At 32.9% G+C, this 16,405-nt stretch overlaps 1 protein-coding gene and 1 long non-coding RNA gene across 4 annotated transcripts in view; one reads left to right on the top strand and one right to left on the bottom strand.

Moving 5' to 3' along the window:
* Positions 1 to 5,618: 5,618 nt before the first annotated feature.
* Positions 5,619 to 7,694, bottom strand: LOC143051620 (uncharacterized). Its single transcript, XR_012970852.1, has 2 exons — positions 7,353 to 7,694; positions 5,619 to 5,970 (listed from the first exon to the last, which is right to left on the bottom strand). It is a non-coding gene; the product is annotated as an uncharacterized LOC143051620 (long non-coding RNA).
* An 8,482-nt stretch (positions 7,695 to 16,176) lies between these two features.
* LOC143051619 (uncharacterized) overlaps positions 16,177 to 16,405 on the top strand; it is a 29,358-nt gene continuing 29,129 nt past the window's right edge. For all 3 annotated transcript variants that reach the window (XM_076224519.1, XM_076224518.1, XM_076224520.1), the window contains exon 1: positions 16,177 to 16,310. The gene's annotated coding sequence lies outside the window, so the exon portion shown is untranslated. The remainder of the gene's footprint in view (positions 16,311 to 16,405) is intronic.

Here is a 16,405-nt window from a genome sequence, read left to right as displayed (position 1 = left end):
TTCATTCCTGATAGAAATAAATGAAGAAAAAAAAACAGCACACTTAGGACTTAGTTAAGTATATACTAATGCGCTAGATAAATAATTGTTTTAAAATTTTTAAGCACTTTAAGTTTTTTCATATAACTTTGATCATCAATCAAAAATTACAAAACCGATAAAATAAATTACAGCACAATACAAGTTGTACCAAACCGCATCAAAAGGATTACTCAATAAAAAAAAACCACACGTAAATGTCAATCCGTACGGAACGAATTTTTTTTTAGATCAATTAAGATCCTATTTTAACTTCGTGACCTGTAACTTTTCAAACTGAATGCAAGGGAATTCTATTAATTGTCTTTTAACACAACGGATAACTTTCGACCCGAATTTCCAAAATGTTGTGCAAGATAAAATCCTTTTATGAGTTTTGTTCCTTCACCATGTTGATATCATTAAGTAGGTCTTGATAAGATGTTTTCTTTGGTAACTCGTTGTTACTGTTCGCACTTTGTGTGCTGACATGAATTGTCATTGATAAGGTTATATTTATAAATTTACTGTTTACAAATTTTTTAATTTTTTGAAAAACTAAGGCTTTTCTACCTCAGGCATAGATTACCTTAGCTGTATTTGGATAAACTTTTAGGAATTTTGGTCCTCAACTTTGTACTTTATTTGGCCTTTTTAACTTTTTTGGATTCGAGCGTCACTGATGAGTCTTTTGTAGACGAAACGCGCGTCTGGCGTATATACTAAATTTAGTCCTGGTATCTTTGATGAGTTTATTTAGATTCAGATCTGGTCAGTATTATTTCATTATCTTCATCATGGTATTCAAACATTATCATACATAATCCCTATTTATGACATTTTGCTCACGCATCATTGTCAATATAATCAACATCGCTGCGACTGTCGTACAAGTGAGGGGTTTAGCGCTATAAAACCAGGTTTATCCACCATTTTCTACATTTGAAAATGCCTGTACCAATTCAGGAATATAATAGTTGTTGTCCATTCGTTTGATGTGTATAGTAATTTGATTTTGCCATGTGATTAGGGACTTTCCGATTGAATTTTCCTCGGATTTCAGTATTTTTGTGATTTTACTTTTTCCTATTTATAGACATTTGATACGCAATTCAATTGTTGTCACTTGTGAAGCGTGAGAAGAAACAGCTAACCAGATTTCAGCCCCGTTTTGTTGGTTGTTGTTTTGCTTGGTTGGATGATAAATAATCCAATCAAAGTCTTCAGTGTAGTAATTGGTTTTTGGCCACGAGCATCATCAAAGAGACATGTATTGCCGAAATGCGCATCTGGTGCAGGAAAAATGGTACCGTTATTGTTATTATTATAATTGATGTATGTCTTTTCGTCGCTTTTTTTCAATGATGTCTGTTTGTAACGGGTTTTATTCTCCCTGGTATCTTATCTTTTCATATTTATTTTTCTGTCGTTTTCATTGTAAAGTCAACGTTTTTCGTGGTCCTTATATTTACACATATATATATAAGATAAGTGAAACACTTGGCAGAATGATAGTTGATACCAGTAGATTTTTGCTCACAAGGATCCTATTAAACCAAGAGTTCCACATGGTGAAACTGAAGTCATCCCTTCGAAAATTTTACAGACGCCATCACGAGTTGATGACCGTTATGGAATAACCGTTTCAAACAGGTGATATCGGATATGTTGCTTACAATACCCTTCCCTTTCCACGAGTGCGTTTGTGTTGCTTAGTCTTTAGTTTTCTATGTTGTGTCTTCTGTACTATTATTTGTCAATTTGATTTTTGTTTTTTTGTTTTGCCATGGCGTTGTCAATAGATATAGGAAGATATGGTATGATTGCCAATGAGACAACTCTCCATCTAAGTAACAGTTTATAAAAGTAAACCATTATAGGTCAAGGTAAGGCCTTCAACGCGGAGCCTTGACTTACACCGAACAGCAAGCTATAAAGGGCCCCATAAATTACAAGTGTAAAACCAAACGGGACAACCAACGGTTTAAAAACCATAAACGAGAAACACGTATGAACTACATAAACAGACGACAACTACTCTACATTATTCAGAACATTAATTAGGCCGTTAGTTTTCTCGTTTGAATTGTTTTACATTTTTCTATTTCGGGACTTTTTTTAGCTGAATATAACATTTGCTCGTTTTTGAAGGTCGTATGTCGACCTACAGTGGTTAATTTTTGTGTCATTTCTGGAGAATCGTCTAATTGACAATTATACCTCATCTACTTTTTATAAATATTTCAAAAGTTACCTGTCTTGTTTATGCATGATATTCACGTGAACGAAACATTCACCAGTAATGTCATCGAACAAGTTATCAAAACATTAGGTTTTCTTGTAGTATTTAAGGTGGTACCCAACACTTTCACTAAAATTAATTTGGCTCGTTTAATTTTCATAAAAATTTGTCAAAGTATTTACTTTAACCCTTTAACAAAAATATAAAAATTTCAAAAATTTTGAACCAACCGTTTTGTCAGAAAAATTACACTGGTTATATAGCAGTTTGACAAACACCAATTTTGATCATTGAGAAGCTTAATATTCCCTTTACAACACAACGTAATTAAAACGTTAAGCTGACTTTACAGAGTTATCTCCCTGTAGTGTTAGGTACCACCTTAAGTCTTTCTAGTTATACAAAGAGAAGTTTGTCCTTACCTACAAATAAAGGCAACAGTTGCAATTGTAAACCGGTGTACAAAAATCATAAATCGATTGAGAGAACACAAATCCGGTTTACAAACCAATACCGCGGGAAACACATCAACTTTAAGAAGAAAACAAAGGAACAACAGGAACACCGAAATGCAACAAAATGTCAACACACAAAGAAACGAACTATTTGAAAACAACTGACATATTCCAGATAAAGAGGATATTTAAGAAGAAAAAAATGGTAGGTTGAACCTGGTTTACTGGCATGCCAAGCCTACCGCTCTAGGTTAAAAAAATATACTTTTGTATATCATATGTCTTTACAGGGGAAAGTTTGGTCAGCAAACAAAAAAGAGAAAGAAAAAAAACATGAACAACTGTTAAAGAAATTGCGCGGTTTGGTAAATATAGTATGATAGTTTAATGGGCGGTTTGGTAAATAAATTATATATAATTTGAGTTAGCATTATACCCTCTCGTTGCCATTTTACATTTGTTTCAATCTTATAGAATAAATCACTGTGATATTCTAATAAAATAGAGATTGGAAATGTGGAAAATGTCAAAGAGACAACAACCCGACCAAAGAGCAGACAACAGCCAAAGTTCACCAAAGGGTCTTCAACGCAGCAAGAAAAACCCGAACCCGGAGGTGGTCCTCGGCTGGCTCCTAAATTTAGTAGTGTACTAGTTCAATGAAAATGGACGTCACACTAAACTTCAAAACATATAAATGAACTAAAATTAAAAAAAATATATACAGGACTAACAAAGGCCAGCGGCTCTTGACTTGGGACAGGCGCAAAAATGCGGCTCGGTTTAACATTTTAATCCCCCCTTTATATATTACCTCTAAGCATATTAATAGAATTGTCTACCCATGATATATATGCTCTTCAACTTCGTATTTTGTTGGCCTTTTTCATTTTTTTATTCGAGCGTCACTGATAAGTCATTTGTAGATGAATAGCTACACGTCTGGCGTTCACAATTTTAATCCTGGATGAGTGTACATAAAGACGACGCTTTTCTCATAGCGAATTCAAATGGACTTATCTTTAAACTACCTCCCTGCCAAAGGGTCTAAGTAAATATTTATTCAAAATTTTATATATATTAAAAGAGCCAAATTAGTTTTAGTCAAGGTGCTTGGTACAACCTTTATATTTGGCATCTATGATGCTTTTTTTTTTATTAATTTCAAAAAATAAAGGAACCTTCCAGGAAATGTACGATCTGCATGGACCGTGAGAAAAATGCTGTGATTTTACCATGTGGCCACACAACCTGTATGGAGTGTGCAACAGAAGTATATTTGGAGTCGAACCAGCGCTGTCCAATATGTAGGGCAGATATTGAAGATATTAACCCGTTGTACTTCGACTAAGATTGAAAAACTATGATTGAATTTAATTTGAACGAATTGTGAGGGTTAATAAATGGTTGATTAATTTGACAGATAAAAAAATATTTATTTATAAGCTTTTTTGTATAATGAAAACAATAATTGCAGCCTACCGAGTGAAAAACTATGATTACATTTAATTTGAACGAATTTTGATGGCCAACAAATGGTTGATAAATTTGATTGATAGAAATAATATTTATTGCAAGTTTTTGTGTGAAATGAAAAAAAACTAATTGCAGCTTTTTAAGTTTTATATCTTTTGTGTATGTTATGGCCATAATACATGTAATATGATGCATCTTTTGTTTTACAATTGTAAAATTCAATAACTGCATTTTTGCACATAAGTAAGGGAGCCCTAAAAATCTTAAAAAACAATAATCAGCTTCACAAAAAACTTAAGACTAAGATTGATCGTAAGTGACGAACAAGTCAGTATACTTACGATCAATCTTAGTCGTAAGTTTATTTATGAAATAGACTCCACTTGGGTTTTTTTCCAGATTTTCGACGCTATCAATCAAATTGTCTTTTCAACATTGAACATTATAAGGCATGTGGAAAATCTGGATTCATGCTATTGTCGTTTGTTAATATGTTACATATTTGTTTTTCGGTCATTTTTGTACATAAATTAGACCGTTAGTTTTCTCGTTTGAATTTTTTTACATTTGTAATTTCGGGGCCTTTTATAGCTGACTAGGCGGCATAGGCTTTGTTATGTGCCATTATGGCTCTTGTGGGGAGTTATCTCATTGGCATTATACCACATCTTCTTTTTTAAAGTTTAAAAATCCGTACAAAATATATCAATCATTTAACATTATATATTTTAAATTGAACCACACACCCTACATATTACATTTTACACGTTATTGGGAAGTTAACACCATGCAAAATAAAGGCAAAAGTAGTTTACCGGTGTTCAAAAGTCATAACGATGGAGAAAAAAAAATCCGGGTTGCAAACCAAAATCAAGTGAAGCACATCAACTATAAGAGGAAAGCAACGGAACAACAGAAACACTAAAGTGTAACAAAACAAGCTCATACACACATAGAAACGACTGTCATATTCCTGACTTGGTACAGGACATTTCAAGAAAAATGGTGAGTTGAACCTGGTTTTAATGGCTAGCCAAACCTCCTGCTTTCTATGTTAAAAAATATCGCTAAAATGACAACAATACGTGACAAAAATACCGCACAAACACACCCAAAAATATTCATCATACAGAAACGCACAAAGATATAAATGTACTGTTATACCACTGACGGGATTGTAGTAATGACATTAGGAACATATCCGCTATCATCTGTACATGTGACACAGAAATTTCACAGCGGTCAACCAACTCGTGGTGGCGTCCGTAAGATTATGAAAGGATGATTGCAACGTCAACACTTGAAACTCTTGGTTGATATCTACCTTCTTCCAAGGAAATCCTGACAGGTAATATAGCCCTGGAAATACAAGACATGTTTCTGTTTAAAATACCTTGGGGGAGAAGGATAATTTAAATAAGTTATAATAAGTATTACTAGTAATAAGCTTTTATTCAAAGTATGAAATGAATATATGGAGAACACACGTATTTAAAGAATTGTACATTTTATGTCCCAATTATTTATCTACATGTCGTAAGTAAAATCATCGGTCGGGTCGTCGTTGCGGCAGAACTTTTTACATTGCTTATCAGATTTCCTGCAGACGTTCTTGCACTTCTTCTTTTTGTTTTTGTTCTTGAAGTCCTGATTACAATTTGATTTGCATCTGTCCATTCTTCGGCGACAGATGTCGAGACAGTCTCGTGTCAGTTGTCTACCTTTGACCTCTTCCATCATCACCATAGCTACAATCAACATAACAACGAGGACTTTGGTCTGAAAAATAGAAATAAATGTTAATACATGAAGGTACTTTCGATGTGGAATAACGATTTTTGTCTTTTAACGGATTTTTAAGAAAGAAAGAATAATAATGAGCTGAAACCTTCGTAGCTTGCTGTTCGTTGTGAGCCAAGACTCCGTGTAGAAGACCTTACTTTGACGTATAATGGTTTACGTTTAAAAAGTGTGACTTGTATGGAGATTTGTCTCATTTGCATCCCAGGAATAGATTATTTACCTTAGCCGAATTTGGCACAACCTTTTGGAAATTTGAATCCTCAATGCTCTTCAACTTTGTACTTGTTTGGTTTTATAACTATTTTGATATGAGCGTCACTGATGTGTCTTATGTAGACAAATCGCGCGTCTGGCGTACAAAATTATAATCCTGGTACCTTTGGTAACTATTGAAATCATACCACATCTTCTTATATCTATATACAATATGGCGTCTTTTAAGTGTTGAGATTCACTGCGTGTTTTAATGCACATTTGTTATAAAGACACTGAATGGATGATTATAGGAATGTTCGTGGTGACAACTTTAGTCTTTAGTCTAAAAATCATCACCTTAAAAAATGAATTTCTTATAGATCTTAGCACCAAAAACACATGAACTAAACTCATACATATACTTATAGACGTTCTGTGTATTAAATCATGGTTACTTATATCTCACACCTGCATACTTCTACATTCAAATGTACAAAGTCATTATACCTACATATGCTACCTATATATATACGTATATACTAGTATAATCAATGTCAGGCTTGAACATCACAGCTACCAAGAACAGGAGTATTGGACGCTCACAGACGTTTATTTAAGGTGGGACCTAACATTACAGGGAGATAACTCTGTAAAATCGGCTTAACGTTTTAATTACGTTGTGTTGTTAAAGTAATATTAAGCTTCTCAATGATCAAAATCAGTGTTTGTCAAACTGCTATATAACCAGTGCATTTTTTCTGATAAAACGGTTGGTTCACATTTTTAAAAATTTTTGATATTTTTGTCAAAGGGTCAAAGTAAATACTTTGTCAAAATTTTATGAAAATTAAACGAGCCAAATTAATTTTAGTGAAGGTGTTGGGTACCACCTTTACCCGAAACATGATTACTGAACATATAACAGTAAAAATTGTAACATTCCTTTGAAGATTACTACTTTTTAGTCAGGCTTTTTGATCAAACGCTAAAAGATACCATTTTAAATACGTGGTCAAGCAAATGATAAAAAAATTATAAATCCAGATTTTCTCCATACCTTAATATAGTGTAAGGTTTTGAAAAACAAAAATTGATTGTTAGCATCAAAAAACAAAAATGTCCCGAGAAAATGTTTTACAAACTAGAAATATAACATCTCTTACCTGCATTTTCGAAATTTGCTCTGTTGAAATCTGTGATGTTTCAGATACTAATAACTACAGCCATATTCCTTTTATACATCATGTACAACCCTGAAACTGCTCCGAGCATAATCAGATAAATAACATTTAATCAATTTTACCGAAAAATCATACACAAAATTAAATGATAAACCGATTAGCTATATTTCGTGGCAACAGCAGTATATCGCTGTTCAAAATTCATAAATCGATAGAGAAAAAACAAATCCGGGTTACAAACTAAAACTGAGGGAAACGTATCAAATATAAGAGAACTACGACACAACACCGAAATGTAACACCCACAGAAACGAACTATAATGTAACAATGGCCATTTTCCTGACTTGGTACAGGACATTTTATGAAAAAATAGTGGATTGAACCTGGTTTTTGTGGCATGCCAAACCTCCCGCTTTAATGGCAATATTAGTTATATCGCGGCATGTGTTGTCATTACGGAAAACGACCATTTAACTTCGAAGAGTATTTGTTTTCTAAAAGCATTCTGATCCCCGATTTGATTGGGGAAATATTCAGGTCATGCTGATGTTAAAACAAAATATAATATTCTGAATCAAGATTTTCACAGTCACCATACCTTACAGAGTAAAATTTTGAAGAAGAAAAAATTGATTATAAACGTCGAAAAACTAAAACAACATGTTATTTCTTTGCGCGAACAAAAATTCTGACTCAGACAAAAAACCTTCAGAACGAGATTTTTATCAGTTTTGGCATTTGGTTATTTTACTGATAAATTGAGAATACACATGCAGTTTTTCCAACAGGATGTTTAGAATATCCTAATTACATTTACAATTGTATGACCAGTGTAAGAAAATATCAACTTCTTGTTTATTTTAATTAGTTTAAACATATTTATTCATAGTGGATTGGGAAACAAGTTTTGCAACTTATAGTAATCCCTTTCCACTTTGCGAGTGCGAGTGCAGCCTTGTAGCGGCATTATCCTGCTCTTTTCTTCGAAATCTAAAAGGGTGTCTTTAACGTGCACGACATATGGCTCTCTCTTAACACGGGTCAGCCATGAATCGTCCCCTTCCGACGGACCATCATCTTTTCCTCAAGACCATACCCGCAAATGGTGTCAAAGGAGAGCCGAAAATTCTTATGTACAAGCTTAAGAAATAAAAAGAAAAGCAAGGCATTATTCACAACCGAAGGTTTTTGAACTTATTAAAAGAGGTAGAGCTAAACAATTCTTTTCAAGGCACAAGAATTAATAAAGAGGGACATACGATTCCATGTCTATTTGCATGAACCTTTTTAGAGAGTTTATTGCACCATTTGACATTCGGCAATCCTCGGTAGAATCCGCTACTCTCCTTGAGGGTACGGAATCGGCCGAGTTGAGACGAATGCACCATTTGAATGTTCCATCTGTAAAATTATAAAACATATATACCACTAACATTGCCGTATATCTTTAAAATAAATTTCGTTTAAGATCTAAAAATAATTAGGGAGCAACCATTTAAATCCAATGGTGTTATAGTTTTTTTGTCTGGGTTATAAAATTGTAAAAAAAAAATAATGATTTTATAAATGCTTGAATATTTAGTAGAAGACAAGAACACAGCGGAAGGGAGGCTAATCGGGCAAATAACCATTTTGCATTACTAGTATTTGCCATACGTTTTGGATGATTTACACTACATGAAACACAATTGCCGAAGGAAATAAACATTAAAAGATTTAATTTGATTATCCGATCATATAACCATGCTTTAATTTCTTATCTATTAAACTATTACAAGTTTTATCTACAAATAATTAATTTACGGGTACCATCTGTAGAGAATATTGTCATAGCTAAAGGGACGAGCCAACATTTTGTCATCTATGGAAGGAAGGGAACAGAAGGATTTTAACGAATTGAATATAAATTGTCACCTGCTGCTTCGCGAAATATTTTTTCTGCGGCTTTTCCGCCGAAATTTTATTTTTAATTTTATATACAATTGCTTCCTGAATTGTGTTGCAGAATTTTTATTTTAGTCGTTTCTAGCAAAATTTAATTTATTAGAATTGAAGTTATTACCAGGCAGAGTTACGTATTTTCAAATACACCTGCACCCTCGGAAATTAATAATCAACCTGCCCTAAACAAGACGAATACATGTAAAAATGTATGAAAGTGGTATATAGGCATGAAATAAATGGGATATAGAAAAAACTATTGGGGTTAAAAAAAGTAGGATATAGAATAAGAAGGGGAAAAAATGTATGTGTGTGTAAAAAAGGGGATATTAAAAAAAAATGGTATTTGGAAAATAAACACCCCTGTGTCAAACCCTCACTAAAAAGGGGGGATATTAAAAAAAAATGGTATTTGGAAAAATAAACACCCCCGTGTCAAACCCTCACTAAAAAGGGGGGATATTTAAAAAAAAATCGTATTTGGAAAAATAAACACCCCCGTGTCAAACCCTAACTGAAAAGGGAGGATATTAAAAAAAAAGTATTTGTAAAATAAACACCCCTGTGTCAAACCCTCACTAAAAAGGGGGGATATTTAAAAAAATCGTATTTGGAAAATAAACACCCCCGTGTCAAACCCTCACTAAAAGCCATGTAACACAATTTAGACTATTAACAGCACTATAACACAGTAGACAATTTACTTGGATCTGGAATTAAAGAGTTTTTTTTCAATTCGTTTAAAAGCAGATCCTGGATGATATCAGCTGTTATTTTTATATAGTCCGAAAAATGCACGAAATATTTACAACTGAACGTTATACCGTATGTAATCCAAAACATTACTAATTGACAGAAAAAAAAATATAAAATAAATTGATGGTTACAAAAGCTCCCTTGGCACCATTTGCGAGTATGGTCTTAAGGAAACAATGATAGTCCGTCGGAAGGGGACGATAAACGGCTGACCCGTGTTAAGAGAGAGCCATATCTCTTGCACGTTAAAGACACCCTTGTAGATTTCGAAAAAGAGCAGGCTAATGCCGCTACAAGGCAGCACTCGCACCCGCAAAGTGGAAAGGGATTAATATAAGTTGCAAAACTTGTTTCCCAATCCACTATAAATAAATATGTTTAAACTAAACTAAAAGGTATATTTGTAAGTGATAATTAATCAGTGTAGGAAAATTTTGATTGGACAATTGAAAAGTGATGATCATAGATAAAGTTTATAAATGATAATCGCCCTTCCGCATGTTTCGTTAAACTCATAATTAGCTTAAAATATCAAATTAGCTATCAAATTGGAACTGATATCAATCTAAAAAGTATAAAACCCATTTTGTCCGTATAGGTATAGATTAAAGGTATATCGTCTCATAGTCTGCCAGCGTCTTCTCGTCTGCCAGCGTCACAGAAACAGAATTGATAAATAATTTTCATAACTCAGAATTTACTGCACGTATGTTTTATATTATTCTTGTAGTTTCCTTGAAAAAATATTGGATATTTTAAATTGTGTAAAATTATATATATTATTCGAATTATTTAAGTATTTTTGTTTGTTTCTTTTCTTAACAATATGTATTTCATATTAAAAATATTTGAAGCAATTTGTGGTTAAATTTTAACAAGTCATATTTTGAAACAACTTCCAAGCAAGGACCGAAGCTCATAAACTCGGCAATAAACGCAGGACTTCGGGAATGTCCGGAGAGCCGACAACCTTGCTTCGGAAGTTGATTTTGAAAGACACAGAATAGAAGAAAAAAAATGTTTTGGCTGTTATAAACTTGTCGTCTATTATTTTCTATTTTCTCCTGATGTGAATATGTTTTTAATATCTATCTTTACAATTTGATTCGGTTGAAATATTTATTAAATTTACGGACTATGCAGAATACATTATATCTATAAAATAATAACGTTTCATAACAAAAATGTAAACCAATTATTATAGACAAATTACATGTAACCTGTGATAATTTTGCAATTATTGGTACATATACCAAATTGATAAAATTCCAACCAGAGGGACATTTTGAATGCTTTTCAGCGCTACTGGGGCGATTGTAACCGGATACAATAATATTGTAAATTAATTGTATTGAATTTGAAAAGAAACAATTGACTATATATATTTATTTTTTTTTAAATTAGGCAAACATGAAATTGACAACAAATTGTGTGTGACAAAATTTTATTCTATAAAAATGTCTGATGTTATTACATGCAAATTTTGCCAAATGAAGCGTGATGGATATGCACTCTGGTTGACAAGGGAGCAACCATTTAAGTTCAATGAGGAGTTGTTTTTATTTTCGACGCTACTAATTAAATTATTTGTTTAAAAATTCAACACTATAAAGCAACGAGAAAATCTAGATTCAGAATTGTTTTTTCTGATATCTGCTTGGCAAGAATTTTTTGTTATCAAAATGGGGAACAGAATGTTCTTTTTTAGAGAGAAAAAAACAGAACCCACACCCCCAACACCCCTCCCTTTTGAATTTAAATATCTATTTATCTATCTACCCCCCCCCTAATCGGAATAACCAAATATTAATGCATGAACTATTTGCCACTGGACGTTAAGCAGTAATTTTTAAAAAATAAAGTAGATTTTGAAATATTTGCCACTGGACGTTAAGCAGTAATGTTTAAGAAAAAAGAATAGATTCTGAAATATTTGCCACAGGACGTTAAGCAGTAATGTTTAAGAAATAAAATAGATTCTGAAATATTTGCCACTGACGTTAAGCAGTAATGTTTAAGAAATAAGTAGATTTTAAAATATATGCCACTGGAAGTTAAGAAGTAATGTTTAAGATATAAAGTAGATTTTGAAATACTTGCCACTGGAGTCAAGCAGTAATGTTTAAGAAATAAGGTAGATTTTGAAATATTTGCCACTGGACGTTAAACAGTAATGTTTAAGAAATAAGAGTAGATTCAGACAACTGACCAAAAATCAGCGATGCAGTATTCTTTTGTTTTATTATCATTTACGTAACTCTTATTATCAGTTCACTATATCTCAGGCTTAACAACACAATGCTATATTTAGCATAGGTTATACTGCCATAACGTAATCAATTCATATCAGCTTATCACACTGATAGGCTTTTATCATGTGCTCCTCGTTCACCCGGACTGATGACCCTTTATAGCCCTCGTCTAGCGCCTCGGACTGATAGCAGAGTCCCAGAAGGACAACCGCAACGACATCAAAAAAGGCCATGTCTACCCTTGTTGTGTTTGATTTTATTGTGTGTGGTTTTTATTAACTAAAAACTTGCTGATTACAGTTTAAAATTGAACCTGTTTATAATTAAAATTATTGAAATTATATAATGTCTTATATCTAGGGTGTTTTAAATATTTAGAAAAACAAACATCGATTGGACCTTGCAGAATGACATCACAATCATTTTGGGTTAATCACAGTGAAATAGGCGCACTTTATCTTGTGCCCTCCCTAATTGGTCCATCAAATTCTGACAATAAAGTTCGATTTTTCGGGACTTCCTCCTCGTTTGAAATTGGAATTGATTTGGAGACGGATTTTCCTAAGACATAAACCTCTAACATGGTTTCGGTACCTCCTTCCCAGTACACCTCTTTGATGACGATACATAAAGTTGATATTTTGAATCCTTCTATAAACGTATAATATTAATAATAATAATTTTAAAAAAGAACAGAAAATCTTAATCTGAGGTAGCATGGATTGGGTAGATATTTTTTTTTACGTGAAAGTTAACTTATAAAATCATTCTATTAGTTGGGGCCAGGGGTTCCAGCAGGTGGTATTGTGTTCTTATCAAAGGTTCAATCTTTCTGTCGTGTCACCCAAAGACTTAAAATGGTGTTGGTGAATCTCCATTGACCACGCGTCGGTAAGGAATAGGAATAATGTATACAGCCATAGTGGAACTCTTTCCTGTTTTTTTTTTTTTTTTTTTTTAACTTTGCTAGCCAGCATGCTACATGTACAATATGGTTGAGCAGGTACTGTGAATGTGGTGTAGAGATATATATATATACATGTCGATAATGTACTCTTAACTATACTTCCGGTTCCACAAATTGTTTGCATGATTTTATGTAGCATTGTTATAAACGGAGGACACACAAAATCCATTAGGCAGCAACCATTTGATTTTCTGGGGGGGCTATGGTTTTTTTTTCTGGACAAATTTTTTTTTCCGCCTGCGGCGAAAAACAATCTATTTTTTTCGAGACAAGTCGAAAACAATTTTTTTCTTTCAATTTTAGCATTACATATAGTGGCAGCTGAGGGTGAAACAAACAATTTTTTTTTCTCAGAATCTTTTTTTCTCCAAAAACTGGAAACAAACTTTTTTTTCCAAAAAAAACCATAGCCCCCCCCCCCCCCCCCCCCCCCAGAAAATCAAATGGTTGCTGCCTTATAGATATTTTTTTACAGAAAAGTATGAGTTTTATTTCATGTATATTTTCATTAGTTGGGTCGAAAATATTATTTGATGATGTAAAATGTGTCATTCTTTTCGTCGCCGAGTATAAAAAGATAACCATCATATGCAAATAGAAAGGTTACATATTTGACCTTGTACGGTAATAAGTTCATGCATACCAATAAATAACATCCATTCAAACTGATATCAATTCTTTTATTGTGATATTTTATAATAAAACTCGTAAAAACTTTACCTGAACGTATTAACAATCCGGTTTTATTTAAATACATAAGTTTATATTTCGGTATTTATACATTATGATTGTACTTTATACTGCTCTCTACTTTTGATTTCTTTTTGTTATGCGTTAAAGGGCATACTTTGAAAACGTGAATTCCCGAATTCGACCCCCAGCAGGGTTAAGAAAATACTTGAAAATTAGCTAAGCATGTGGTATGTGGGAGTAAGAGCTAATAGTGACCAGCTCTGAGTCAAATAGTGTGTGCGAGTAGGGTGACATGTCTTTCAGCGAAATGTTGTATGAAATAGTACGATAAAATACGGCCCTGCATGTCGTTCAAGTTAAAAAACAAAATTCATGTTTTAACCAGAATATTTGCCACTGGACGTTAATCAACGTCAGTATATTTGTTCATGTTTATGATTTAACCAAAATAGCAGTATTTCAATGACACATTCATTTAAATCTGAGATAATAAAGCAATTTCATGTATCATTAAAGATGAAAATATATTTGATTTTTTAACGAAATTATTTAAAGAAACAATAGGGCTTTGAGAACCAACATCACAAATATGGAAGTAGCTAAATTTAAATCCAATGTAAAGCTTGTACCTATTCAATCGGGTCTAAAAAAAAAAGAAAAAAAAAGCAAAACAATAACAAAAACACGAACTTAAAGAAAAATTCAATTAAACGGAAATTCTCTCATCGATGGCAAAATCAAATACTAAAACACACCAATCGAATGTTCCTGACGTTGTACATGCATTTCCATGTGAAGAAATTGTGGATTAAACTTGGATATATAGCTAGCTATATCCCTCACTTGTATGACAACGCATCATCTTATTAATGAAATACAATATAAGAACCACTGGTTTACACGTCCAGAGCCTATGCATTCATCCCTCGATCAGTGGATGGCTATTAAACAACCAGTGCTATACTAAAAGCATTTCCTGGATAAGAACGTGTTGTATAATGCGATATGAATATGAACACTACTTGGTACTAGTCCGTCATGCAAAGCCGGAATCATAGTATATTAAACAAGATAATTTTATTATGAAATAATTACATTAGATGTATGTTTCATTATAATATTTTATTCTGATTGGCTAACTGCACATCACGTGTTATTCCGTAAGCAGTTGCAATGCTCAATACAACTTTTCATTCATGATAACACGTGCTCCAACAACAAAGTGCACAGGTGAATTAAATAATAAAATATATAAAATTCTTGTTTTCATAATCATAGCTAAAAAATGTAATTATAAGTATTGAATGCTACTTTTTGTAACTTTATAGGGTTGTAAAAGCGTTGACCGTACGTACATTTTTAGAATGAAGCGCTTCCGCGCTTCATACAAAATGTACTTCGGTCAACGCTTTTACAACCCTATAAAGTTACAAAAAGAAGCATTCAATTCTTAATAAAATACACCTTATTCAGTATAGATTCAAATTGTGGCAACATGATACAGAGACAAACGACAAATACTAACATTAATATGTCCACTAAACGTTTGCGTGGTAGCTCACAAGACCGCAATATAAAAATGTCACCCTATCATCTAACACTTTTTCTGACTCCAAGCTGACCAGTCTTTGCCCTTACTCCTTCAATACGCTTTCTTAGCAAAGCAACAGGAAATGCTTTCATTAGTTTGACCATGCATTACACACTCTCGGCGAGCACCTTGTCACTATGAAATCTTTCAGGACTACTATTTTGACTTCAGTTCGTTGTCAAAGTAATGATGTTGTTTTCTGATCTTTTCCAGTATTGATTGTCCCCCTTGTTAACTTCTCCATGTTTACCTTATATCATACTTATTTGTAAATAATCTGCACATGTACTAATATTGATACTTCAGTGGTCGGTACTCATATCGTTATCATGTCTAACTATCTTCTTACACTCGGTTTAAATTTATCATCAATAATTTTATTTCGGGTGCAACAATCATATATTGACAAAATCACCTTTCCACAACTTTGTTTTTTAAAATTTTCTTAAAATTTACAAAAGGAAAAAGAAATTGACATGTACAGGTTAACAACCTAATTTATTTACGGTTTTGTTTAGTATCTTATCACAATGCAGTTTCTATGGTATATTTAAACCACTTGTAATAAACCCTCACTTTGATCATTCACAACAAATGCACTCATGTGACCATCTCTTCAAGGTGATTCAAACATCTAAATTAAAAGTAGTAAAATAAATTTAAATCACTGCATTTTTCGGAAACAAGGAAGTGAGATCCCACATTTTTTATTAGGATGGCCGGATATAACAACGAATATGTAAGTTTCGTTTTCTTATATATATACGTCTTATTAAAGAAAATAATAGTAACACTTTAAGATGTCCATGTATCTATTTGCATTCATCGACGATT

The sequence above is a fragment of the Mytilus galloprovincialis genome, chromosome 11 (genome assembly GCF_965363235.1).
Source record: "Mytilus galloprovincialis chromosome 11, xbMytGall1.hap1.1, whole genome shotgun sequence".
Lineage (NCBI taxonomy): Eukaryota > Metazoa > Mollusca > Bivalvia > Mytilida > Mytilidae > Mytilus > Mytilus galloprovincialis.
The sequence above is the reverse complement of the archived record's forward strand: the minus strand, read 5'-3'. Positions and strand labels throughout refer to the sequence as shown.